This window comes from Chiloscyllium plagiosum, unplaced genomic scaffold (assembly GCF_037043375.1).
Source record: "Chiloscyllium plagiosum isolate Xiang-an unplaced genomic scaffold, Cpla_swu_hap1 HiC_scaffold_53X, whole genome shotgun sequence".
NCBI classification, from domain to species: Eukaryota; Metazoa; Chordata; class Chondrichthyes; order Orectolobiformes; family Hemiscylliidae; genus Chiloscyllium; species Chiloscyllium plagiosum.
Window position 1 is genome coordinate 15,257,741 of NW_028270191.1, and position 26,210 is coordinate 15,283,950.

Genomic DNA, 26,210 nt, shown 5'->3' on the forward strand with positions numbered 1-26,210 from the left:
TGTGCTGAGTACATCCATTTACTAGCAACATATCTGCAAATTTCAACATGCTGATCTCTGGTTGTCACGGATTAAGCAATCAATCCTTCAACTGGTTAGAGCAAGAAAGGATTCAATTGAAAAGACAAATCAATGTCTACAAATTACTGTTTAAACAAAAGCATGATATTTTCTTTTATCTGGAAGCAACTAAAAGGAGGTAGGAGGGAAATAAGTGTTGTAATCTAGTAAAGCAATGATATATAAATGGCAGTGTTTCACTTTGCAAGCTACTTCTACAATCTTGAAGAGAAATCATGTTCTGACACAGACTACCTGAAGTAGTGTTCACACAGTTATGAGGATCCACCCAATATTTTAACAATGGTGTTTTGAAAGACTCAAGAAATTAACGTTTGATACTTCCTCTAAATCCATTTATTAGATTCTCCGAAATGACTATGGAAAATCCATACAGGCCCAGACAGAAAAAAGGTTGCAGGGTATTGAGGATTGAAAACACTGACCAGTTCTGTTTGCAAGATTCACATTCTGAAGTGTTGCAAACATTTGGCGATAATCAAAACTAATCTCTTCAGTCAACTTTATCTTAAAAAAAATTGGTACTTTCCAATTAGTCAGCTCACCTGAAGTGCCTGAATGTTTGCTTTATTGGCAGTGCATACCTTTGGAGACCTTCTTACTGGACTAGTGTAAAAGTGTCAGCATTCATATGCAACGGTTGGGGAGTGCTGGCAGGCTATTTAACGTTGAAAAAGAGGTACAGCAGAGATGAGCCCAATATCAGCACAAATACCTGTATAGCAGTCACTAAAAACTGAATGCAGAGCTAAAGTTCTCTCTCAAACAACCGTAACCAATTGTAGTGCCTTTACTAATACCTCAAAAGAACAGATCTCTCTCTCTCTCTTTTCCAACCCCCCCCCCGCACCCCCAACAATAACCACCATCTTTCCATCTAATAGACCAAATCAGGACTTTTCTGGACTAGGTAGCCATGCACTAGGCCAATTGCTACTAGCTATGCTGTAATCTTGGAAACTTCATGTGAAGTTTCCAAAAAAGCCATTTTGCTCCACTCCCAACAATAAACTAATAACATCCCGATGTGCTGTCCAGCTCAAATAGATGTGTGATTAAGTAGATAAAGCATGACTTATGGAATAATATGCATTATCTTATTTGTATGGGAGAATTACAAACTTCCTTCCATAAATATTTCTGCTCCAGTATCATCAAGAGACCGTTTGCCCAATTTGATTTAAAAAATCATTGGCGAGGATACCGATCAGATCTGAAAGCCTATTTGCAACTCCAGGGTAATATTTCAAGATCACAAGTAGTCAATTCAATGCCAGTCCACTGGGGACACTCATCATAGGAAGGAACAGGAAAAGGAACAGGCCAGTCAGCCTGTCAAGCCTGCTCTGCCATTCAATATGATCAATACTTCAGTGTCTTTTACCCATCTGAATCCCATAACCCATATTAACAATCACAGACCTATCTCTACCTTAAACCCACTCAAAGAACGAATCTCCACAGGCCTCCATGGTCAAGGAATCTCAAGGTTCACAACTCTCCAATTTAGCAAAATTTCTTATTACAGACAGATTGCTGAGCTCAGTGGAGGTGGGAGGCTTGGACTGTATTTGCTTCAATGCAAAAAGTATAATAGGGGGAGATCCAAGATGGCGGCAACTCAGCAAGTCTGAGTCTATAGTGCTCCTACCAAGACATAGGCAAAGTGGGCCAACCTCCCCCACCACACTCACCAAATCAACTAAAAATAGTTTTTATTTAATATAATTAGTGGTTTAGGACTAAATTTATACAGTTCAGTCTCCTGTAAAAATGACTAGGGGGAAAAGGAGCCCGCAGTTCTCAGCAGGCAGGAGCCCCTCCCCCACCCTCCTCAGCTGCAGCAGAGGCGTCCACAGCCGCCCGGGGGACTTATCTACGGTGGTGAGCCTCGCGGAAATAATCTCTAAACTCGATGCGAAGATCGATGCCTTTATGGAGTCCCGAAGTCGATGGAATTCACTCTCGGCCGCGCTACAAAAGCACGGCCGAGACATCGAGGAAATTGAATGCCGAGTCGGAGGGGTGGAGCTAAAGGCCGCGACCTCCAACGCCATTGCAGAATCGGCCGTGGATCGGGTCCAGACTCTCGAGCAGCAAGTCCGGACCTTAGAGAACCACACTGACAACCTCGAGAATAGAGGTCGTCGAAAAAATATTCGTTTGCTGGGCCTTCCCAAACGGGAAGAAGATGGCCAGCTTACAAGGTTCCTTGAACAGTGGCTTCCACAGTTATTGAATCTGGAGGCTGGATCAGGCCAGGTAAGGGTAGAATGGGCCTACCGGGTCGCAATACACGGGCCCGGCTCGAACCAGCGCCCCCTCCCGGTCCTGTTCCAGCTGCAGAGCTAAAAGGTGAGGCAGATGCTCTTGGAAGCCTCCAGAAATCTTGGGAAAGATCCACAAGCCATGACTCATAAAGGATCCAAGATTATGTTATTTCAGGACTTTTCCCTAGCTTTGGTTCGAAAGAGGAAGGCGTTTGATGAAGCAAAGAAGTGTTTAAGGGATTTAAACATTCAATACTCCTTGCGCTACCCAGCTATACTACGCTTAAGCCATGAAGGGTCAGTGTTTAACTTCGGATCACCGGAGAAGGCCAAGGAACTTTTGGACTCTCAGACAAATCATAAGAGTTCATTGATGTTGTATTGCCCTATCCCACACCCGCCCCTTTTTTTTCCCTTTCATTATCTTACTGTTTAATATTATCTCGGGGGGGAAAGAAGGGCTTATTTCCCCCCCCCCCCTTTTTTAAATATATATATAGGCCAGGGGGTCTAGTTAATGTAGATTTGGGGGGGGGGGGGGGGGGGGGGGAAGGTGGCTACCTTATCTTATTTTATCTTTGTCCTTGGGAGCGGGGTTGTTTTCCCCTGTTATTTTGTATTAATATATTGAATTATTATTTGCTGAGACTGTAATTTTATAGTCATATATGTTTATATATGGTATTAACATTACCAAATATATCCAGGTGTTGGTGTGGGGATAGGGTACTCACTGTTAGTTCTCGTTCAGTGGTATACTTGAATTTTCTTTATCCTATCGTGGGGTGCCTGGGTCAAGGGTGGAGCACTGGTTAGGAGAGGTTATGATGGAGTTTTTTGGAAAGGAAGTGATGCCCCCTGGGAATAAGGGGGAAGATCTCCATTTAAAACACGTTTTATACTTTTTTTTTTACTATTTAGAAATGGGTTTTTTTTATTATATTGATCTGAATGTACAAAAGCGCTTTTATTTTTGTGAATTTTATATGCTCTATGCTCGGGATGTTTTGAATAAATACGGGTTTTGTTGTGATCTGATGTTAACACATTCCGAGCATGTATATCACTGCTCAATTTATCTGTTATCCGTTAGATTTTTTTTTCTCTTGAATAATGTAAGAATTTTAATGATACAACTAACCAGAGTGTAAGTTAGATGAGTAGTTAGTTGAGTTCTGTCTTTTTTTTTTCCTCTTGGTATTTCTGTTTTCTTGTTTGATAGATTTCAGTTATCATTTAAGATTTAACTGTATATCAATGTTTATACTTGGGTTTTTTTTTTAGTTTTCTTTTGTAAACTTGTGGAGAAAAAAAAAGTATAATAGGTAAGACAGATGAACTTAGAGCCTGAATAAACGCATGCAATTATGATGCTGCTGCGAGCAGACACATGATTGAAAGAGGGACAGGACTGGCAGCTTAACGTTCCAGGATATTGATGTTTTAGAGGAGACAGAGAGAAGCAATAAAAAAGGTGGGGAAGTTGCATTACTGGTTAGGGAGCATATCACAACTATGTTAAGGGAGGACACCTTGGAGGGATCTTGCAGCGAGGCATTACGGTTACAGCTCAGGAATAGGAAGGGTGCAATCACAATGAGACCTCCCAGCAGCCAGCAGGAGATAGAAGAGGAGATAAGTAGGCAGATTCTGGAAATGTGAAAACAGGGTTGTGATAGTCGGTGATTTTAACTTCCACCATATTGACTGGGATTCCCTTCGTGCTGGGGGTTTGGATGGGGAGCAATTTGCTACATTTGTCCAGGAGGGTTTTTTGAAACAATATGTGGATAGTCCAACAAGGGAGGGGGCCATACTGGACCTGATATTGGGAAATGAGCTCAGCCAGGTGATCAAAGTTTCAGTGGGGGTGCATTTTGGGAACAATGACAGTAATTGCATACGTTTTCAGCTATTTATTGACAAGGACAAGAGCGGACCTTGAATGAAGGCATTAAGTTGGGAGAAGGCAAACTATGACCAAGTTAGGCAAGAATTGGAGAATGCGGATTGGGAGCAGCTGTTTGAGGGTTAAACCACATCTGACATGGGAGAGAGTCATTCAAAGTCCAATTGATTACAGGGCATGACAGGCATGTTCCTGTGGAAATGAAGGATAGGAATGTCAGTATTCAGGAACCTTGGATGGCAGGGAAAGGCATCAACTTAGTGGAAAAAAAAAACAAAGAGAAGAAAGTAGGAAGGAGCTCAAACAGGAAGCACCCCCAGTGAAACTTTGATCACCTGGCCAGACTGATTTCCCTATACCAGGTCCAGTAACATCCCTCCCTCATTGGACTATTCAAACAAACCAAAGTCCTGGACACACCTAGTAAATTGTTCCCCATCCAAACCCACTAAGGGAGTACCTGAAAAATATAGAGAAAGGAGGAAGGAGCTCAAAACAGGGAGTTAGTAGGGCTAAACAGGGTTATGAAATAACCTTGGCCAGCAAGGTTAAAGGAGAATCCCAAGGCATTCTATACATGTATTAGGAGCAAGGAGGGTCATCAGGAAGTTAAAAATAAAAAGAGTAGGCCCACTCGAGGATAAAAAGGAGGGAGATAAATGTGTGGAGCCAGAGGAAATGGATGAGATCCTTAAGAAGTACTTAACATTGGTATTCACCAAAAAGAGGGACGTGAGGGATATTGAGGTTAGAGAAAGGTATGTGAATACTCTCAGGCTGGTCAACATAATGGAGGAGGAGGAAGTATTTGGTGTCTTGAAAGATATTTAGGTAGACAAGTCCCCAGAACCCGATGGTATCTATCCCAGGATACAGTGAGGGGCAAGGGAGGAAATAGCTGCGGCCTTAACAGTTACCTTTGCATCCTCTTTGGCCTCAGGTGAGTTTCCAGAGGATTGGAGATTGGCCAATGTTGTTCCTTTAAGAAGGGAAACCAAAATAAGCCAGGTAATTACAGGCCATTGAGCCTGACGTCAGTGGTGGGGAAGCTGTTGGGAATGATACCGAGAGATAGGATTTATTCACGTTTGAAAGTGAACGGACTGGTTACTAATCGACAGCACGGGTTTGTACAGGGAAGGTTACGTCTCACCAACTCGATTAAGTTTTTTGAAGTGACGAGAATGATCGAGGAGGGAAGGGCAGTGAATGTTGTCCTCATGAACTTTAATAAAAGGAAGGCATTTGATAAGGTAGGTTTTTAAACCTTATGGCAGGCTGGTACAAGTCTCACGGGACCTGGGGTGTGCTGGCTGGACGGATACAGAATCGGCTTGGTCATAGAAAACCGTAGCGGTGGAAGGATGCTTTTCGGAATGGACATCAGTAACCCGTGGTGTTCCACAGGGATCAGTGCTGGGACCTTTGCTGTCTGTAATAACTAAATGATGATGATCCAGAGGAAACCGCAAGTGGCCTGAATAGTAGGTCTGCGAACGGCACCAAAATTGGCAGAGTTCAGATAGTGAGAAAGAATATCAAAGGATACACAGGGACATAGATTGTAGATTTGGGGAGAGAAATGAGAGATAGACAAATGAGGGGGGATGCATTTTGGAAGATCAAATTCTGCTACAAATTATACAATAAAATGACAGAACCCTTAGGATCACTGACATACAAAACGAATCTGGACATACAGGTCCCTGAAAAAGTGGCAACACAAGTAGATAAGGTGGTCAAGAAGGCATACAACATGCTTGCCTTCAGCGGCCAAGGCATAGAATATAAAAGTTGGCAAGATACGTTACGGTTGTATAAAACGTTAGTTCAGCCACATTTGGAATATTGCATCCAGTTGTGGTCACCACATTATCAGAAGGACGTGGTTGCCTTAGATTGGGTGCAGAAGAAGGTTTACCAGGATGTTGCCTGGTCCATAGATTGGGTGGATAATCAGAGGATTTTTTCCCCCAGGGTAGAAAGGTCAACTACAGGAAGGCACAGGTCCAACCACAGTAGGGATCATTGTCTCTGTGATCATTGTGCTATCCAGGCACAGATAAATGAAAGAGGAACAGCCATAGGCTAGCAGCAATCTAAAGTGGGGCAGAACAGCCTCCACACGAGGTCCTCTCGGGATGTGGAAGAGGTACAGGAGGCCCAGAATCCCTCGTCCTCAATGCCATTTATTGGACTGGTTGTGACATTGGTGGTTGTTGGTGGTTGGATCCATTGGTCACAGTTCCAATTAAAATGGTGTGGGGAATACCCAAAACAGAACAAGTCTCTACTATTAAGAGTAGTCACCATTTGCATCACAAACAAAATTAACAGTCCTCCATACAATGGGACATTGAGGACTCTGACACGAGAGCTGTTCAATTGCCTCCATGGGTTTTGCGTAGGAACTTTTATTCTGATGTATGCGGCAAAGGCAATGCCATGCAAATACAGTCAGTCAGAGATTATAAATGCCAAACAAGACTCCCTATAGTTAAACTCTAACTCTTTATCGATTTAAAGGCCAAGAGTTCATTGGCTGCCTTGATTACTTGCTGCATCTGCGTGCTAGCTTTATGCTTCATGCACAAAATCAACCAGCTGCTCTTTCTTTGGAGTGTCTCCATTTAAATAACAATGTTCATTTGATTCTATCAATCAAAGTACAGGTCTTCATGCTTTCCTACACGAAACTCCATCTGGCACGTTTTTGCTCGGTCATTTCAACCTCTCTATAACCTCTTGAAGGTTCCTTATGTGCTTCATGTAACATGCCCTCCCACCTATTTTCAGCAAATTTGGATACATTACTCTGCCCCTTCTCCAAGTAATTAATATAGATAGTAAATATTGGGCCCAGGACTGATTATTGTGGCACTCAACTAGTAATGTACTTCCAACCGGAAAAAGACCCATCAATCCTGACTTTGTCTTCTGTATGTTAATCATTTCTCAATCCATGCTAATACATTGCCCCTATTACCATGAGCTCCAATCTTGAGTGATTATGTGGCATCTTTTGAGTGTCTTTTATGAATCCAAATACAGTACTTCTACTGGTTCCCCTTTATCAACAATGCTTGTTATATCCTCAAATAGCTCTGGCAAATTTGTCAAACATGATTTCTCTTTCACAATACCATGTTGAGAGTTTGTGTTAAGCATTTATAAATTTGGCCCTATTTCTTTCTTAATCGTGATCTCTAGCATTTTCCAGATAACAGATGTTAGGCTAACTGGCCTGTAGGTTCCTGTTTTCTGTCTCCTTCAATTCATGAACAGGGGCATCAGATGATATCTGCTATAATCCTCCTGGCATTCAGTGAGTTTTGAAATATTTCACCCAATGCCTCCAGTATTTCTGTAGCCACCTCTTTTAAAACCCTGGGGTGCAGGCGATCAGGCCCTCGTGACCTGTTTGTCTTTTAATCCAATGACTTTGTCAAATGCTTTGTCTCCAAGAAAAAGAATGTTGCAAGATGTTTTCTTCCTTTAGCATCTTCCTTCTGGTATCTGGGATGTTACCATGTTCTCTACTGTGAATACCGATGCAAAATATTGGCTTAACTTATCTACCATTTCCCTGTTCCCCATAATCAATTCCACAGTTGCATCTTCCACTGGTTCCACTGTTGCTTTCACTACTTTTTAAAAAAATAAACCCATAGAAGCTCTTGCTATTTATTTTAATATTTCTTGCCAATTTACTTTCATAGTCAGTCAGTTTTTCCCTCTGTTACCTTTCTTAAAAAAAATTCAAATCTTCTGGCCTACCACGAGTTTCCTCTATTTCGTATGCCTTTGTTTTTAAATAGATACTCTCTCTGACTGCCATGGTCCATCCTTCTCATAGAACTCCAATTCCATCGAGAAGAACAAGGAACAGCAGATTCAGGGGAACATCACCACCTCCAAGATCCCCTCCAAGCCAGTCACTATCCTGACTTGGACATATATTGTTGTTTTCTTCAGTGTCAGTGGGTCAAAATCCTGGAATTGCCTCCCTGTGGGTCTGCCTGCAGCATGTGGACTGCAGCAGTACAAGGCAGCAGCTTGCCACTACCTTCTCAAGGGCTGCTAGCAATAAACAATAAAGGTAGGTCAGCCAGCAATGCCCACATCCCACAAGTAAATGACAAGAAAATCCTTGCTTTTGACTGGTGTAAATTTTGCAAAGCATTGACCCTCCCCTTAGTCTTTTTTCCAAGGCTGTGATTTTTTTTTGATCACTTTTCTCCATGACTCTCTGCCCTCATTTAAGTTGAGAACAATGATTTGAGACTCAAGTTACTCTTCCTCAAATTGAATTTGAATCTCCATGCATTGATTCCTAATCCTTATTTAGAGCTGCTATTTATTGCCCAGCCATATTTCTGTTCCTCAGTTTGCTTCCCATTCATGTTTCTATCAAGATCCGCTTTTAAACGTTGCTAATGTGCCTGCTTCTACCACCTCCACTGACCAGTACATTGCAGGCACCCACCACCCTCTGCGTGAAAACTTTTCCTCGCACTTCCCATCTAAAAACTTTTTCCCCCTCACCTTGAACCTGTGCCTTCCTGTAGTTGACCTTTCTACCCTGGGGGAAAAAATCCTCTGATTATCCACCCAATCTATGGACCAGGCAACATCCTGGTAAACCTTCTTCTGCACCCAATCTAAGGCAACCACGTCCTTCTGATAATGTGGTGACCACAACTGGATGCAATATTCCAAATGTGGCTGAACTAACGTTTTATACAACCGTAACGTATCTTGCCAACTTTTATATTCTGTGCCTTGGCCGCTGAAGGCAAGCATGTTGTATGCCTTCTTGACCACCTTATCTACTTGTGTTGCCACTTTTTCAGGGACCTGTATGTCCAGATTCGTTTTGTATGTCAGTGATCCTAAGGGTTCTGTCATTTTATTGTATAATTTGTAGCAGAATTTGATCTTCCAAAATGCATCCCCCCTCATTTGTCTATCTCTCATTTCTCTCCCCAAATCTACAATCTATGTCCCTGTGTATCCTTTGATATTCTTTCTCACTATCTGAACTCTGCCAATTTTGGTGCCGTTCGCAGACCTACTATTCAGGCCACTTGCGGTTTCCTCTGGATCATCATCATTTAGTTATTACAGACAGCAAAGGTCCCAGCACTGATCCCTGTGGAACACCACGGGTTACTGATGTCCATTCCGAAAAGCATCCTTCCACCGCTACGGTTTTCTATGACCAAGCCGGTTCTGTATCCGTCCAGCCAGCACACCCCAGGTCCCGTGAGACTTGTACCAGCCTGCCATAAGGTTTAAAAACCTACCTTATCAAATGCCTTCCTTTTATTAAAGTTCATGAGGACAACATTCACTGCCCTTCCCTCCTCGATCATTCTCGTCACTTCAAAAAATTTAATCAAGTTGGTGAGACGTAACCTTCCCTGTACAAACCCGTGCTGTCGATTAGTAACCAGTCCGTTCACTTTCAAACGTGAATAAATCCTATCTCTCGGTATCATTCCCAACAGCTTCCCCACCACTGACGTCAGGCTCAATGGCCTGTAATTACCTGGCTTATTTTGGTTTCCCTTCTTAAAGGAAGAACATTGGCCAATCTCCAATCCTCTGGAACACTTTTGCCCGAAACGTCGATTTCGCTGCTCCTTGGATGCTGCCTGAACTGCTGTGCTGTTCCAGCACCACTAATCCAGAATCTGGTTTCCAGCATCTGCAGTCATTGTTTTTACCTATACAATTACTGAAACCTTTCCCCTCCAATCCCTACATCAACCAAGAAAGGCAGCATTGCATATAAAAGCATGTTGGAAAACACTGTTGCGCAAGGTGAGATGAAATCTGCTCTATGCCTTTGTGCAACTGATGAGACCTTGGATTGTCTTTGAATTGGTTGCTTGTGATTACATCTGCTTCACAGAGATGACTATAATCAATTTCTAATGACTAATAACATGGTCACGATTGCTTGTGGCTAGGATTTGTATTCCACAGAGTTGGGCTGTGCATGCATTTCAAATGTAGGGTACTCTGGTTACATAGGTCATCAACTTCGACTGGTGAAGCACCTGATTAATGCAATTTCCCACTGAAGGTCCTGACATCACTAACAAATAGAGCCCACATACTCAAAACAGAAAAGACGACACTTCCGCCACCCACTCTCGGCATGGCCACAGCCATTTTCGATTTCTCTTGTACATTTGCAATGTATTTTAGAATGGAAAATAACTTAGGTCATGCTTGAGAGTGAGTCACAGTACCAGCCTGATGATCAATACTCCCCCCACCTCACCACTCCAACCCTTCATGTTCCATTGCTCCTTGCACTCCCTGTTGACCACAACAATACTGAGCTTCTTTCATTGAGGTCTTCACCTCCCATGACTGATCACTGCTGACAACAATGACAAGCTACCTGACTTCGTATCCACATTAAGAGACAACGCACAGCAGAAGAACTGCAAAGCTTTAAGCTCTGAATGAGACAGCAAAGCACAAAAAAGGCAAGGCATGGCAGAGATACTATTAGCCTCCATGTAAGCACAAAATCAGTAAGTGCTAAGGGAATAAAGAAAATGAGCCCAGAGGTGAACCCTGGTTCAATCCTTTGGATGCTGCTCATCCCCACACACAAAGTGGCCTGGCAGAAATATTATAACAAAAAGGTACCAGTGTGTTCCAAAGTGTAATAACAAATTGGAGAACTGTATTCTAAGTGAGTTGGAGACATAACATGATGTGTTGAGGCTGGTGAACGTCCAACCTCAGCGGATGAAGGTACCAGACAGTCACTGCCATGGAAATGTTGGGTAATGCGGACTAAAACGGAGGTGTTGGAGGAGCAAGCAATGAGCAGTCGTCTCCAGAAACATGCCCTCACTTTCATGTCAGGAATGGTCACATCCAGTTTCTCTCCATGTGGGAGAATAGCATTTTGTTTTAAATAGTCACTGGCCAGGCCAACATTTTATTACCAATCCCTAATTTTCCAGAGGGCACTTTAGGCTGACACTCATTCAGTAGGATCATAGCTGATCTGAAATTCCTCAGTTCCACTTCCCTGGGTTTTTTTCCTGTGATATGTAGAAGAATCAAAGATTAATGTATCTGGAGTCATGCGTAGGCCAGTCAAGGTAAGGACAGCAGTTTCTTTCCCTAAAAGGGCATTAATGCACCAGACTTTTTCCAACTAAAGCCTGGTCAGAGGCAAGTTAAAGGAGCATCCAAAAAGCAGGAGAGCAAAGGTAGGAAAGTCACATAAGTTGGAAAGGAATTCCAGAGTTTAAAGGTCTGACAGTTGAAGGTATAGCCACACAACAGTGCAACAATGGAAACCTGCAGATGGGCAAAAAAAAAAACAGAAGAATCAGATGAGCTTGGACATCTCCAAGGACCAGGGGGAAGTTATTAGAGATAGGGAAGGGTAAGGCCATGAAAAGATTTGTAAACAAGATCATCCCAGAAACAAACCACAGCCACCAGTACTTCATTAGATTTGTGCAGCTCAAAAAATATTTTTGTCAGAAAGTTGAAGTATGAAAACAAAGCTTGCACAGTATTCCATTACTGTACATTTAGTTGTTCAAGTTGCCAGATTACAAAGCCTTATAAAGTCCACCATTATAAGAAAAAGAGTGAATAAGATGTTAAAAAAAAAGTACACAAAAAAAACCTAAGTTTTATTCCAGATCTGTGCAGAGTTTGAGGACCTTAACCATATAGCTACAATTAATTTCAGCATCCCTGAAGGTTGGAACAGGATACATCACATCAAAATCATGGAAAACAGTACATTAGGTCGTCACAGATTCAGAAAAATATGGGCGATGGGAAAAAAAAAGGACAAGTCATTTTAAAAAGGGTGGAATTTATATAAAAACAAACTTGAAAAGCAAAGTAAAGAATTCCACAACCTTTGTTTTTTGGGGGTGGTCCTAAATAAATCTTGAAAACAAACTGGGACGGTGCTTCTCCTTTAAGATGATTATGTTGTCCATGTTTTTTCTCAAGTAGGGTTGTAAAAGGCAGGGGTTCGGATTTGTCTGGGTTTTGGGGCCTTTGCTAATGGCCAACAGATACTGTCCAAGGCAACAATCAGGAAAAAGGCTTTTAGGTTTTTTAAAATCAGTTGTACAATGAAAAAGGGGCATGCCAGTTCTCCCAGTTAAGGGATTTTTCTAGTTTGGTTTAGTTTTAGCAGTTAGAAACAGTGAAAGAGGTTCTATGCTTCAACAAATGATCCCTGGCTGATCCTCTCTCTAACATTCCTCCTCTAAGAACCTGGGCTCGAATGTATCTTTTTTGCCAAGGGATATCACAGCAAATTGGAACAGCTTCATGACGTTGTGATATAGTCTGTTGAGTTTTCAAGTTGTTATTATTCGGTTTTCTTTTGTTTGCGTTTCATTTGATGGTGCGTAAATAAATTGTTTTACTTGAAGTCAAGTGGTCTGACCAGGTGCATCACTTCTGGGATATCCACCCTACATCTGCCTAAAACAACTAGAAATGTTAGGGTCTGGGCTACCTTCTTACTGTTGAGGGGTCTGACCTGGCCCATAACAAAAGCACGTCAAGTGCTTGGTCACTTTGCAAAACTCTACTTGCCTCTGCATATTTGCATCAGTCCCCGACCTCAGGACATTCAGGGGACTGTTCCCACTCCTAGGATGAGACAGCAAACCTAAATTGGGCAGCTAGCAAACTTCCAGCAAGGTAGGGTGGGCAACTAGATTTTCCCCTTTCCCTTGGGACCAAACTATACTCCTGCTGAAGAAAGATAGATCAGCACATGACTTTCAGATTAGCTTTCATAGGTGTTCAACATCTTCAGTCTCCCAACACACACAACTAATGCAGCTTCCTGAAACCAAAGTAAATGCACTAATTTTACTCTGGTAGATAAGCAGGAGGCTGGATGAACACAGCAAGCCAGGCAGCATCAGGTAGAGAAGTCAACGTTTCAGGTATAAAGCTACACTGACTTCTCCTCCACCGGATGCTGCCTGGCTTGCTGAGTTTGTCCAGCCTCCTGCTTGTGTACCCTGGATTCTACCATTTGCAGTTTTTTGTCTCTAATTTCACAAAGGCCAACTACTGGGAAGCTCTGGCGGAAAGGCTGATATCAGAACAGCTTCAGTCCCTGATCCAAACTAGATTAATTTGACATCCTTCTATTGCTAATTAACCCTTGAACATTTTATTACCACACATCTATATTAGAAGCAAGTACCAGATAATAGATGCTAGGTTCTTGCAGATTATAAATAACAAAGAAATCAGGAGAGAGCCAGCAGCATCTCACACAGAAAGAAACTATGATTTAACAAAACATCTGCTGCAGCAACATGAAACGCACAAAGTCAAATCTGCACACATCTGAATATGTATAAGCTCACCAGGTATAGGAACATAAGAAATAGGAGTAAGCCATGCGGCCCATTGACCTTGCTCCACCAAGTAGATCACAGCTGATGATCTACTTTTACACTTTTTTGCCCATATTTTCCCCAAATCCCTTTATATTAATACTTCCCAGAAATTTATCGATCTCAATCTTTCACCTGCTCAGTAAGTGAGCTTCCACAGATCTCTGAACAATAAAATTCCAAAGATTTATCACCTGCGTGAAGAAATTCTCCCTCCTCCTCTTAAATGGCTTGCACCTTACGCTGTGATTGCGTCCCTTGGGTTCTAAATCCCACCAGCCAAGGAAACATCCTATTGACATCCATCTTGTCATGCCCTCAAAAGAATTATGCAATTTTTAATGAGATCCCATAGAGGACATTGGTGAGGCCACATTTGGGAGCATTGTGTTCAGTTTTGGTCACCTTGTTGTAGTAACGTCCTCCCTAAACTGGAAAAGAGTGCAGAAGAATATTACAAGGAGGTTGCCTGGATTCAATGGTCTGAGTTATAGGGAGAGGTTGGACAAGCTAGAACTTTTTTTTCTTTAGAGCGTAGGAGACTGAGGGGGGGACCTTGCAGAGGTGCAAAAGATCATGAGGGGCATGGATAGGGTGAATGCACTCAGTCTTTTTCCCCAGAATTGGGGAATCGAGGATTATAGGTCATTGGTTTAATGTTAGATGGGAAAGAATAAAAGGGAACCTGAGACGCAATTGTTTTTTGCGCAGAGGGTGGTATGCATATGGAACGAGCTGCCAGTGGAAGTGGTCGAGGCAGGTACATTAACAACATTTAAAAAAAGGCATTTGGACAAATATGTGGATAGGAAAGGATTAGAAGGATATAGGCCAAGTGCAGGGAAATGGGGTTATCATGGATGGACATTTTGGTCGACATGGACCAATTTGGGCCAAAGGGCCCGTCTCTGTGCTGTTGGGCTCAAGGACACTTCAAGCTATAGAATACAATCTCTCCTCATAAGACAATCCTGCCATCTTAGGGATTAGCTTGGTGAACCTTCATTCTACTCCCTCTTCAGGCATCTAGCCTTCAATCAGATGACCAAAACTGTACAAAATCTTAAGGTGCTGTCTCACCAAGGCTCAATATAGCTGCAGCAAGCATCTATACTTCAGCACTCTAAGACAGTCCAATAATTCTATTCCCACACCTCTTACCTGCATGAACTTTCCTAGCCTCCAGGGAATATTCCAATTAAAAGATCAAAATTGAAACTTTGAACTCCAACTGCAGTTTAACTATTGCCACTGGTATGTAGTCTGGATTCTGAAGCATCAAACTGCCATGTCAATCATATCAAGACCAAGCCTTGACCCCAACCCAAAAGCTAAATCCTGGTTATAGAGTCCGAGAGAGGTGTACAGCATGGAAACAGATCCTTCGGTCCACCTTACCCATGCCGAACAGATATCTTAAATTAATCTAGTCCTGCTTGCCAACATTTGGCCCATATCCCTCTAAACCTTTCCTATTCATATACCCATTCAGATACATGTTATAATTGTACCAGCCGCTACCACTTCCTCTGGCAGCTCATTCCATACAAGCACCACCCTCTGCGTGAAAAGGTTACCAGTTAGGTCCCTTTTATATCTTACCCCTTTCACCATAAACCTATGCCCTCTAGTTCTGGACTTTCCCACACCTGGGAAAAGACCTTGTCTATTTACCCTAATCATGGCCCTCATGATTTTATAAGCCTCTTATAAGGTCACCCCTTAGCCTCCAATATTCCAGGGAAAAAAACAACCCCCACCTAATAGCCTCTTCCTGTAGCTCAAATCCTCCAACCCTGGCAACATCCTTTTCGATCTTTTCTGAACCCTTTCAGGTTTCACAACAACATTCCTACAGCAGGAGACCAGAAATGCATGCAGCATTTCAAAAGTGGCCTAACCAATGTCCTGTACAGCCGCAACATGACCTCCCAACTCCTATATTAATGCTCTGACCAATAAAGGAAAGCAGACCAAATGCCTTCTTCACTATCTACCTGTGACTCTACTTTCAAGGAACTAGGAACCTGCACTCCAAGGTCTCTTTGTTCAGCAAACACTCACCAGGACCTATTAAGTGGATAAGTCCTGCTAAGATTTATTTTCCCAAAATGCAGCACCTCTCATTTATCTGAATTAAACTCCATCTGCCACTTCTCAGCCCATTGGCCCATCTGTTCAAGATCCCGTTGTAATCGGAGGTAACCTTCTTCACTGTCCACTAAACCTCTAATATTGGTGTCACCTGCAAACTTACTAACCATACCTCCCAAGTTCCCATCCAAATCATTCATATAAATGACAAAAAGCTGTGGACCTAGCACCAATCCTTGTGGCACACTACTGGCCACTGATCTCCAGTCTGAAAAGCAAGCCTCTGCCATCACCCTCATTCTTGCTCGAAATATTTCATGTTCCCATCTTTCACAGGAAACTTTTCTTGCACTACAAACACAGACAGATGCAAAACTCACGTCAGGGTCAGATATGGTAGCAGAAAGACAAAGTAAAACAGAATCATGGACACAAGGTTGATTTCTACACCTCCCACCCAGCAGATACTCCATTTGGACATGTCCAAGTTTTTAAAACTTGGACGGATACTGGAGGAAGTCATCCAAATTCAGACAGACAGACTGTCTGCATTAAGGTGGCAAGGGTTGATTCAGTATAATCTGTAGCTAACAAAACCGAATACAAATGACAGGAACAGTAATAGGAAAATAAATGCAAGATTCCACAAATAGCAAATTTGCAAATTGCTTATGCTAAAACAGTATCCAAAGGAGGGTTAAAAAAGTTGAAAAGTATTTTCAAATCAGCCCGTTCAGAAAAAATGTTATCTCACACCTCTGGGTGGAGTCAGGACTTTAATTTGACACTCTACATTTTACAAAGATGATGGAAAGTCTACAAATAGCTTGCCCACATAGTGCTACTGCCATCTTGTGGAATACACAGTTGAGCATAGAGAAAATTAAAAAGAAGAATCGCATGCAAAGCGAATAAAAGTTAACACCAACAGAATAACACACGAGCCGAAAGGGATAGTCAGCACAAGGATATGGTTTCACCACTCACACCTACTACATTATTTATTGGAAATGTAGTCTCATGAACAAAAGTCCCTCCCTCCAAGCTAAACAACAGTCTGCTGGTTTAGCAATTTATCAAAAATGCAACCAATTTATAGTCAAGAAAAGCAAAAGCTGGGTTATTAAATCTGCTCATAATAGGAAGACAGACCCCAGCTCAATCCTGGAGACTTTAATACAATAATATTTACTATTTTAGTGATCGTATTCCTATTCAAGCCTACTCAAAGCCATGAGCACATCAATAATACAAAGTGAACTTTTAATCAACATAATGAGGTTGAACACACCTTCAGGGTTTTAGTCCCAATACCTTAGAACTAGGATTTTCTTCCGCTAGCAACACGAGTAGTAAGTGTCATTCCTTCATTGCATCAAATGTGTCATATATTGGTTATAGGCAGATTTTTTGTTCATTCAAGTAGAGATCGAGTATCTTCTTTTGAAATTACATCAATGCAGAAAAAGAAAACTGGAAAATACTGCCAGAAAACTTATCACTCAAGCATTCTTCAATACAGAAAAAATGAAACTGGTAGCTAATGAAAACACCACATTAGATGTGAAACTTTCTCAAATCACAATTCTTAGTACCCCTAACCAGGGATTTTAATCCCAAATTGCCAAAGCAATTGATTAAGCAAAGAAAAAGGATCTTGCTATGTATCATGGAATTCTTTTTTTAAATGAAAGTATCAATACAAAATTAGGCAAATACACAAGTGAAAATACTTTCAACCTGTTGGAACAGGTGCCTCGAACTGGACAAACATTTCAGGAACTCGAACAGTACACATACTCGTATCAACCTTAAATGGTGTGGCAACACCACAATTAGCTATTTCTCTTTAAAACACAAAGCATTTAAACATTGGCCATTAACTGAACAAATGCTTACTTTCTCCCAAACCTGCAATGTCAGATTCAGCACTTGTCCAAAAGGCACCTGCAGAAATACACCAGAGCTCGTAAGACAAAGTGTGCAACGAAATTGTAGTATTTGCTTACTGGTTTAGTCACTTCCTTGACATTGTTAACACATTACTCTCCACATCACATTTCTACTTCTTGGACAGCTTCCATATCAGATTGATGCCACACCTACAAGCTAATTCACTCATTTCTAGAACAGAAACTGAGAGGCATATTTCATTGTATGCTTTACAGCAATCCAGGATCAGTGAGTTCAACAATTTCAGACCGTATCCAGAAAAACAAAAGGGGGCAGTAGCTGTGAAGATTCTGCTTTTCCCATTTGTATCTCCTCTAGGTCCATCTGGTTTCTCTACTTCTACCATCTCCTTTTCCATCATTATTTTTGTCATTCAATCTCTCCTGCCATTCATGATCAATCCTTTTGTACTCTGTCTGCCTTTGGACTTGAAATATCTGTAACATTTACCAATTCTAATATTAAAAAAAAGATCACTACCCCAAAATGTTAAACTTTTTCTCTTTCCATAAAAGCGCTACCTTATCTGCTGAGCCTTTGGGCCAACTCATACATGCTGACCAAGTTTCCCAAACTGAACTGGTCCCATTTTCTTTTGTTTGATCCACGTCCCTCTAAATCATTCATGTCCCTGTCCAAAGGGCTTTTAAATGTTGTAACTGTACCTGCACCCACCACTTCCTCTGGCACTTCATTCCACTTCCCCACCGAGGATGGTTCGTAAAAGTTGCCCCTCATGTCCTTTTAAAATCTTTCTCCCCTCACCTTAAAAATATGCCCCCTAGGTTTGAACTTCCCCCATCCTTAGTTTATCTGTATCCCTCTATGGAAGGTCACTCCCCAACCTCCTACACTTCAGTTGATACACTGGAGAAGTTGGGGCTATTCATCCTGGAGAAAGTGGAGGGAAGATGTATTACAAGAGCTCAAAATCATGGACAGGGTAAATTGGAAGAAACTGTTCTCATTGAAAGGATGAAGAACCTCAAAAAGGGGTAGCTATTTTTGGTAACTTTAGGCAATGATGATGACGACATGAACAGCATTTGACCGAGTGCAACATCAAAGAGCCCTGGCAAAACTGAAGTCAAGGGGAAATGGGGGAGAAACCCCTGGTTACAAGTCATATCTAGCACAAAAGGAAGATGGTTGTCATTGTTGGAGGCTAATCATTTTTGTCCCAGGACATCACTGCAGTTCCTCAAAGTAGTGCCCTGGATCTGAAGACTGTGCAAATGCTTCATGACCTACCCTCCAACCCAAGGTCAAAAGTAGGAATGTTGACAGATGATTACACAATTTTCAATATCCTTCACTGCTGCTCAGATAGTGAAGACGGCAAGCAAGGAGTTTGAAGATTACTGCAAGCCAAGCAACATCAGGATGTGGTTGACGTTTCAGGTATAACCCTTCTTCAGGGATGATAGTGAAGGAAGTTAAAAATCACAACACCAGGTCATAGTCCAACAGGTTTAATTAGAAGCTATTCTCTGCATGTTGTTTCCTCCTGGCCTGGAGAATTGCCCAAAAGGCAATCTATTTTACTGAATTTACCTTTTACCAAGTGTGGGTTTATGGGATATTACGATAGGAGAAAAGTTACTGTTCAATGGTTAAATAATCTATGAATCTGCTAAGTTTTCCAATAGAGTTACATTTTTCAAAGTTCTGTTCTTTTATCTTTTGTTGTATTTTAGCTATAGTGTATGAATAAAGTGTGTTTTGCTTCAAATCTAGTAGTTTGGCCCACTGAATTGCATTCGGAATACAATGTCTGGCACTTGTCTTTAAAGTAAGAAAAAAGGTTAAAAAGGTCTTCTTAGTATATTTTGAAGTGGTTTGGTCTGGCCCATAATGTTATTGGTCATCAAGCCCACCCACCTCAGGATTAACTCAAGTACTAATCAAAGAAGCTGCCCAGGATGTCGCAAATCATACCACTTATTGCACAAACTTATTCTTGCTCCACAAAAGACACAAACAGGCAGAAACATTGCTCATCACAATAATTCCTTCTTGCTTGGACTCCATTTTCTTAGCTTCACTAATTTCCTTTCCTCAGCCCTCCCCTGTGTTTTTTTTTAAGTGCCCTCTCCTGCTTTCAGTTTTTTTTTGACCAACTGCATCATTTTGTCCCACAGAATGCTGTGTTTCCATCCACCATGTGGATGGCCTTTGAGATCCTTGCTCCTTATTGGAATGGTAGCTATATTATCTGGATCCATCTCCACCATCCTCTAACTGATTGAAGAATGTTTTCAACAACTTCTCAAATCCATTCACTTCCCCCATATAAAGATTTGCTATGGGAACCAATGGGTTCTAGTGATTTCAAACTTTGTGTACGATACCTGGAATACATTGTTGTAATCCTATTCAAAATGTCCTCCCTGTCCTCTTCCTCTGTTACAATGGCAAATGTGTTGTTACAGCTTCCTACTTTCACTTAAATAGGAAGAAACTTAATGCATCCAATTTCCACCCATCTCTCACTTCCTGTGATCCATGTCTAACACTTGACACTTCTTTCTATTCATTCCTCAATTGTTCTACTTTCTGCTTGACACATTCAGAAATTTCCCCTCTCTTCATCAGCAGAAGATACTCATCCCAGTCTGCAACAGCAATCATCATAACCCCAGCCTGATCCTTAGCCTTTCCTCCAACTCCTGCCCACCCACCCTCACCTTCAACCCTACTTTTCTGATTAAATACAAAGTAAATCTTCCTCTTCCCTCCCTTCTGTAGCTCACACTTGTAGCAGCTACACAGAATACTTCAATCATTCACCTTCTGCCACATCAAGGGGAGACAGTGGAGTAGTGGTAATGTCACTGGACTAGTTTAGAACCCCAGGCTAATATGTTTTGGGAGATTATGGGTTTGAATCACACCATGGCAGATGGTGAAACCTGAAAACATTTTTTTTTAAAACCTGGAATTATGGCAGCCATATAACCACTGTCTATTGTGAAAACCTATTGGGTTCACGATTGTCTTTTGGGGGAAGGAAATCTGCCTGGTCTAGCCTCCGTACGATGCCTCCAGACTCACAGCAGTGTGGTTGACTGACATCTATGCAATTAGGCATGGACAATAAATGCTGGCCTAGCCAATAATACTCACGTCCCATGAGCCAAAATAAATTCTGTACAGTGCACATTTTACACTAGGCAATTCATAACATGTTTCACAAAAAAAAGTTAAATATACTGCTCAGAGTGCTGCCTCTCTTATATTGAAGAGAACAATGGCATTTCGGTGACCACTTTGACTGCTTGCTGGTATAACCTTGCTACTTCCATAGTGTGCAACTTAAACTTCCTCTATCACCTCTCAGACCTCTTGGCCTCCTGCTTCCAGCCAAACAAATCACTCTTTATCCTGGATATTTACTAGGCTTCATTGACTGTAAAGCATGGTTTTTAAGTGTCTTGAATGACCTCAAGATGTTCCAAAGTACATTAAAACAATAAAATGACTCTTAAATGATGTATTTGTTTAAAAATGTGACAAATGTTCCAATGAAATCACAATGCTATTTTAATGCAGGTAATATTTACATAAACTTTTTACGCAGTGGTCTGAACACTGATTTTCAGAACTTCACAGCAGAGGCTCCTGTCCATAAGTGAATAGAAACAATCTTGGCTATTCATTGTTTTTCCATTTCATACTTCTATCCTATCTCACCAGAACGCAATTTGTTTTCTATTTAGCAATATAGATCATTCATTAACTTCCTCGTTCAGATCAGAGTATCTGTTTCCCAGACCCCCTCTCTCCAAAACCTCAAATCACCTGTGCTAAACTTCATTTTGGGAAAAAAAAAGTTATATCGACAGTCAGTCAGTCAGTCAGTCAGTCAGTCAGTCAGTCTTTTCTGGATACAAGTGGTGACTCATCTGTGCATGCAATATTTTCAGTTTCAAAATATAGTTATTTTGAAAAAAAATATTCCCAGTTTACTCCACCAGGTGCTGAACAATTTCCAAGTGATTACTCACTGACAACACCCAACTTATTAAGAAGCTGTTGTTTACATGAAGCCTGAAAAGAGCAATGGTGACCAGCTTGCCAATAGGAAGTACTGGGCTACATCCATTTGGTATCAGAAATTCTTGTGTCTGAGAAAATTCCACTACTGTTTCAATCTTTTAGATTGTACAGGAAAAACGTGGACAGTCACTTAGTAGTATTGTTCAAATGGTTTTGATTACAAACAATGGAGACTGTGGACTGAATCTTACATGTTTCTGGCTCAGTATGAGGCTTAAAAAGCGGGGTTCTCAGCACGAGGCCCAAGTTTGCCTGCCATATCTTTCAAAGGCACCTTATTAACTATCCATCCGCCCAGGCGGCATTCCTCTCGTTCAATTCTGGCCCTATTTTAACGACGTGCTGTTCCCAGAAAAGCTCACCACTCCGAAGATATTCTGGAATTTACCAACATCCATGGCATCTGCACCATCTTTCAAAGGCCATTGTGTACCCAAACAAATTTCCTAACATTTGTTCTGGACATGGAAGGGAAAACTAAAGCACCCATTTTTTGCAGGAAAGACCCGAGAGGTCCTCCTGGACAGAGCTGTCCAGACGCAGGGCTTCCTCATCCCCAAGACTGGCAGTGGAGGCCACAACACCACAGCATGCCAGGCTGAAGGGTTGCCACTCTAGTGCCAGCCTTCTGGAGGAATGCTCAGCACTGGAGAAAAAAGGTTAATGTCCCTCTCCACAAGCACAAGTAAAATCATCTCCGATACCTCTCACTCTCTCTGCTATGGCATGCCTCCCACCAAGGCTCCTGCTCTAACCATTCTCACTAATGTCTGCAACATGTTCCCCACTCGCTCTCACCCACCCAGACACCTGACACCAGTAACCCTGCATGCTCCAAGTGTTGCCTCACTGACCTTTGGTGCAGGTGGGGAACTGAGCAACAGCTGTGCCACCCACTTTCATCTCCTAAATACCTGTCTCACTCATTCTGAGAGGAAAACCAATCACAACAGAACAGAAAAAGACAAGTGGTGTCTGGCTGTCTGACCTTTGGACCCTTATCCTTTCTTTGGGAAGCAACCTGAATGACCATGTTCAAGCCCTTGACTTGCTGTGCCAGGACTCCCTGAGCAAAAACTGTTCCTCACTGGAGTCTAGGAGGACAAGTGCTAGGAGAGTGAGCAAACAGCCTGGAGATGCAATCTGGTCCAGTCCATGAGCTGTGTTCCTGAGTGCAGCGTCCTTGTAACAGCATTACAACAATAGTTGCTGGTACAACCCAAAAGGTGCAGCAATGAAGTGCAGAAGTGCCTTGTGAGTGAATTGGAGACGTAGCAAGAGGGTTCTTGGAGAGCTAGCACATTTTAGATCCCAATGTCAACACGGGAGGTGCATGTAGCTAGTAACTATGGAGCAGTGTCCAACATGGGAGGTCCTTTGGAACAAGTGACAAGCTGAAGAAGTCACCAGGTACCAGCTCTGACTGGTATATCAAAATTTCTCAATGTCTAGCTTGTTTGCTGTATTTGACAAGATAGGAAATTGAATATTAGTGAGGCAAGTTAAACCATCAAGTGCTATAAAAAAGCAATTCTCCTCCTTAATGGGCAACTTACCACTGCCTAAAGAAAAACACACCACACTCCTTAGGCAAAAGCATGCAAGATGCAGAAAGACAGGCTTTGTGGATTTCTCATCAGATTCTGCCACAAGTCTCACCGTAGCCCATATTGCTTGGACCCCTTTAAAGATTCCACCCTGTATTTCAAATCTCATTCACATTCTCAAGCAAATAGCAGATTGTGTTACTCAAATTGCAGAAGCAGTTTTAGATCCAACTACAATTCAATATTCTGGGATTAGAGTGGTGCTGGAAAAGCACAGCAGTTCAGGCAACATCAGAGCAGGAAAATGGCTGTATTCCTGATGAAGGGCTATTGCCCAAAACATCGATTTTCCTGCTCCTCGGATGCTGCCTGAACTGCTGTGCTTTTCCAGCACCACTCTAATCCAGAATCTGATTTCCAGCATTTGCAGTCATTATTTTTACCTACATTTCAACATTGAATCACGATTGTGATATTACGATTTAAAACTGGTTGTTAATTGGCTATAAAGCATTTTGTGGTTTCCTGAGATAGAGGGCAGCATTATATAAAAGTGCAAGTTCTTCCTTTAGTTCCATGCCATTTAAAACATAAATCAGGAATGTTTTCTAAGGGAGCCTATGGGTAAGAGCAGGTTCAGGTCCTTAGTCTATCAAGAACAAAACCACTTTGCTTACTGTTTAATAGGATGGATTTGGAGGTGCCGGTGTTGGACTGGGGTGTACAAAGTTAAAAATCACAACACCCAGGTTATAGTCCAGAAGGTTTATTTGGAAGCACTAGCTTTCGGAGTGCTGCTCCTTCATCAGGTGGTTGTGGAGCATAAGATCGTAAGACATTATAGCAAAAGTTTACAGTGTGATACAACTGAAATATACTTTGAAAAAGACAAATAATCCAGGCCTTTTCCAATATATAATTTCAGTTACATCACACTGTAAACTTTTGCTATAAATTCTGTGTTTTATGATCTTTATACTCCACAACCACCTGATGAAGGAGCAGCACTCCGAAAGTAAGAGAGCGTGTGGTCAAGGCAGCCGAGTCGATCAATCATCAACCCAATGGGGACATTTTTGTACTTTTTGCTGTTAACATTATCTTGCCACAACCTTGAAAAAGCACGAAACAAGTGGAATAAAGTTTCCACTCCTCCACAGAATTCACACCCTGGAGTTGCTGTTGTGAACAATTTCTTCTGTTCAAATATTATTCCATAAACCGGTCTGCAAAAAAATTCGCTCTTGTAACCAACTACCTCTCATCTTCTAATAAAAAAAAAATCAAAAGAACCGCATATGATTGGAGGTGTAGTGGACAGCAAAGAAGGTTACTTTAGATTACAACAGGATCTTGATCAGATGGGCCAATGGGCCGAGAAGTGGCAGATGGAGTTTAATTCAGATAAATGCGAGGTGCTGCATTTTGGGAAAGCAAATCTTAGCAGGACGTATACACTTAATGGTCAGGTCCGAGGGAGTGTTGCTGTACAAAGAGACCTTGGAGTGCAGGTTCATAGCTCCTTGAAAGTGGAGTCGCAGGTAGATAGGATAGTGAAGGCGGCGTTTGGTATGCTTTCCTTTATTGGTCAGAGTATTGAGTACAGGAGTTGGGAGGTCATGTTGCAGCTGTACAGGACATTAGTTAGGCCACTGTTGGAATATTGCATGCAATTCTGGTCTCCTCCTTATCGGAAAGATGTTGTGAAACTTGAAAGGGTTCAGAAAAGATTTACAAGGATGTTGCCAGGGTTGGAGGATTTGAGCTGTGGCAAGAGGCTGAAAAGGCTGGGGCTGTTTTCCCTGGAGCGTCAGAGGCTGAGGGGTGACCTTATAGAGGTTTACAAAATTATGAGGGGCATGGATAGGATAAATAGACAAAGTCTTTTCCCTGGGGTTGGGGATTCCAGAACTGGAGGGCATAGGTTTAGGGTGAGAGGGGAAGATATAAAAGAGACCCAAGGGGCAACGTTTTCACGCAGAGGGTGGTACGGGTATGGAATGAGCTGCCAGAGGAAGTGGAGGAGGCTGGTACAATTGCAACAGTTAAAGGGCATTTGGGTGGGTATATGAATAGGAAGGGTTTGGAGGGAGATGGGCCGGGTGCTGGCAGGTGGGACTAGATTGGGTTGAGATATCTGGTCGGCACAGACAGGTTGGACTGAAGGGTCTGTTTCCATGCTGTACATCTCTATGACTGTATGATGTAATTCAGAAACAAAACAGCATCTGAAGAGAAATCAGGGTTAACGTTTCAGGCCTGTTGACCCTTCCTCAGAACCGACGGTAAGTGGGAAAATGTTGGTTTATGTGCAGACGATGGGGGTAAGGAGTAACCAATAGGTGGGGATAGAGCCCATAGAGAGAGAGAAAACAGTTGGACCGACAAAGGAGTGGACAACGATCTGGCTAGGAGGGTGAACAGCATGAGAGATAGTGTGCAATGGCACACCATGTGCAGACGAGTACGGAGGACGAGGAGTTCATGCCTAACATTGAGTCCAGAGGGCTGCATGGTCCACAACTGGAAAAATGAGGTGTTGTTCTTCCAGCTTGTGCTGAGTTTCTCTGGAGCACTGCAGCACACCCGAGACAGAGAGATTCACCAGGGAACAAGGTGGGGTGTTAAAGTAGCAGGCAACTGGAAGCTCAGGGTCATTTCTGTGAAGCCATCACCCAGTCTACGCTTTGTTTTCCCAATGTTGAGGAGATCACATTGTAAGCATTGAAGGCAGTAGACTAGATTGAGAGAAGGCAAAAGAGAGGACTGCAGATGCTGGAAACCAGAGTTTAGATCAGAGTGGTGCTGGAAAAGCACAGGTCAGGCAGCATCCGAGCAGGAAAATAGACTATTCCTGATGAAAGGCTTT

The 26,210-nt window shown here is 42.1% G+C and overlaps 1 protein-coding gene across 6 annotated transcripts in view; it reads right to left on the minus strand.

Annotated features, from left to right (window-relative positions):
- The window catches only part of lima1a (LIM domain and actin binding 1a), a 145,006-nt gene that overhangs the window by 74,798 nt on the left and 43,998 nt on the right, over positions 1 to 26,210 (minus strand). Inside the window, exon 1 of one of the 6 annotated variants that reach the window (XM_043681979.2) lies at positions 17,682 to 17,793. The exons of the other annotated variants lie outside the window; for them this stretch is intronic. The gene's annotated coding sequence lies outside the window, so the exon portion shown is untranslated. Of the gene's footprint in view, positions 1 to 17,681; positions 17,794 to 26,210 lie in introns of those variants that run through there. 6 annotated transcript variants of the gene reach the window in all.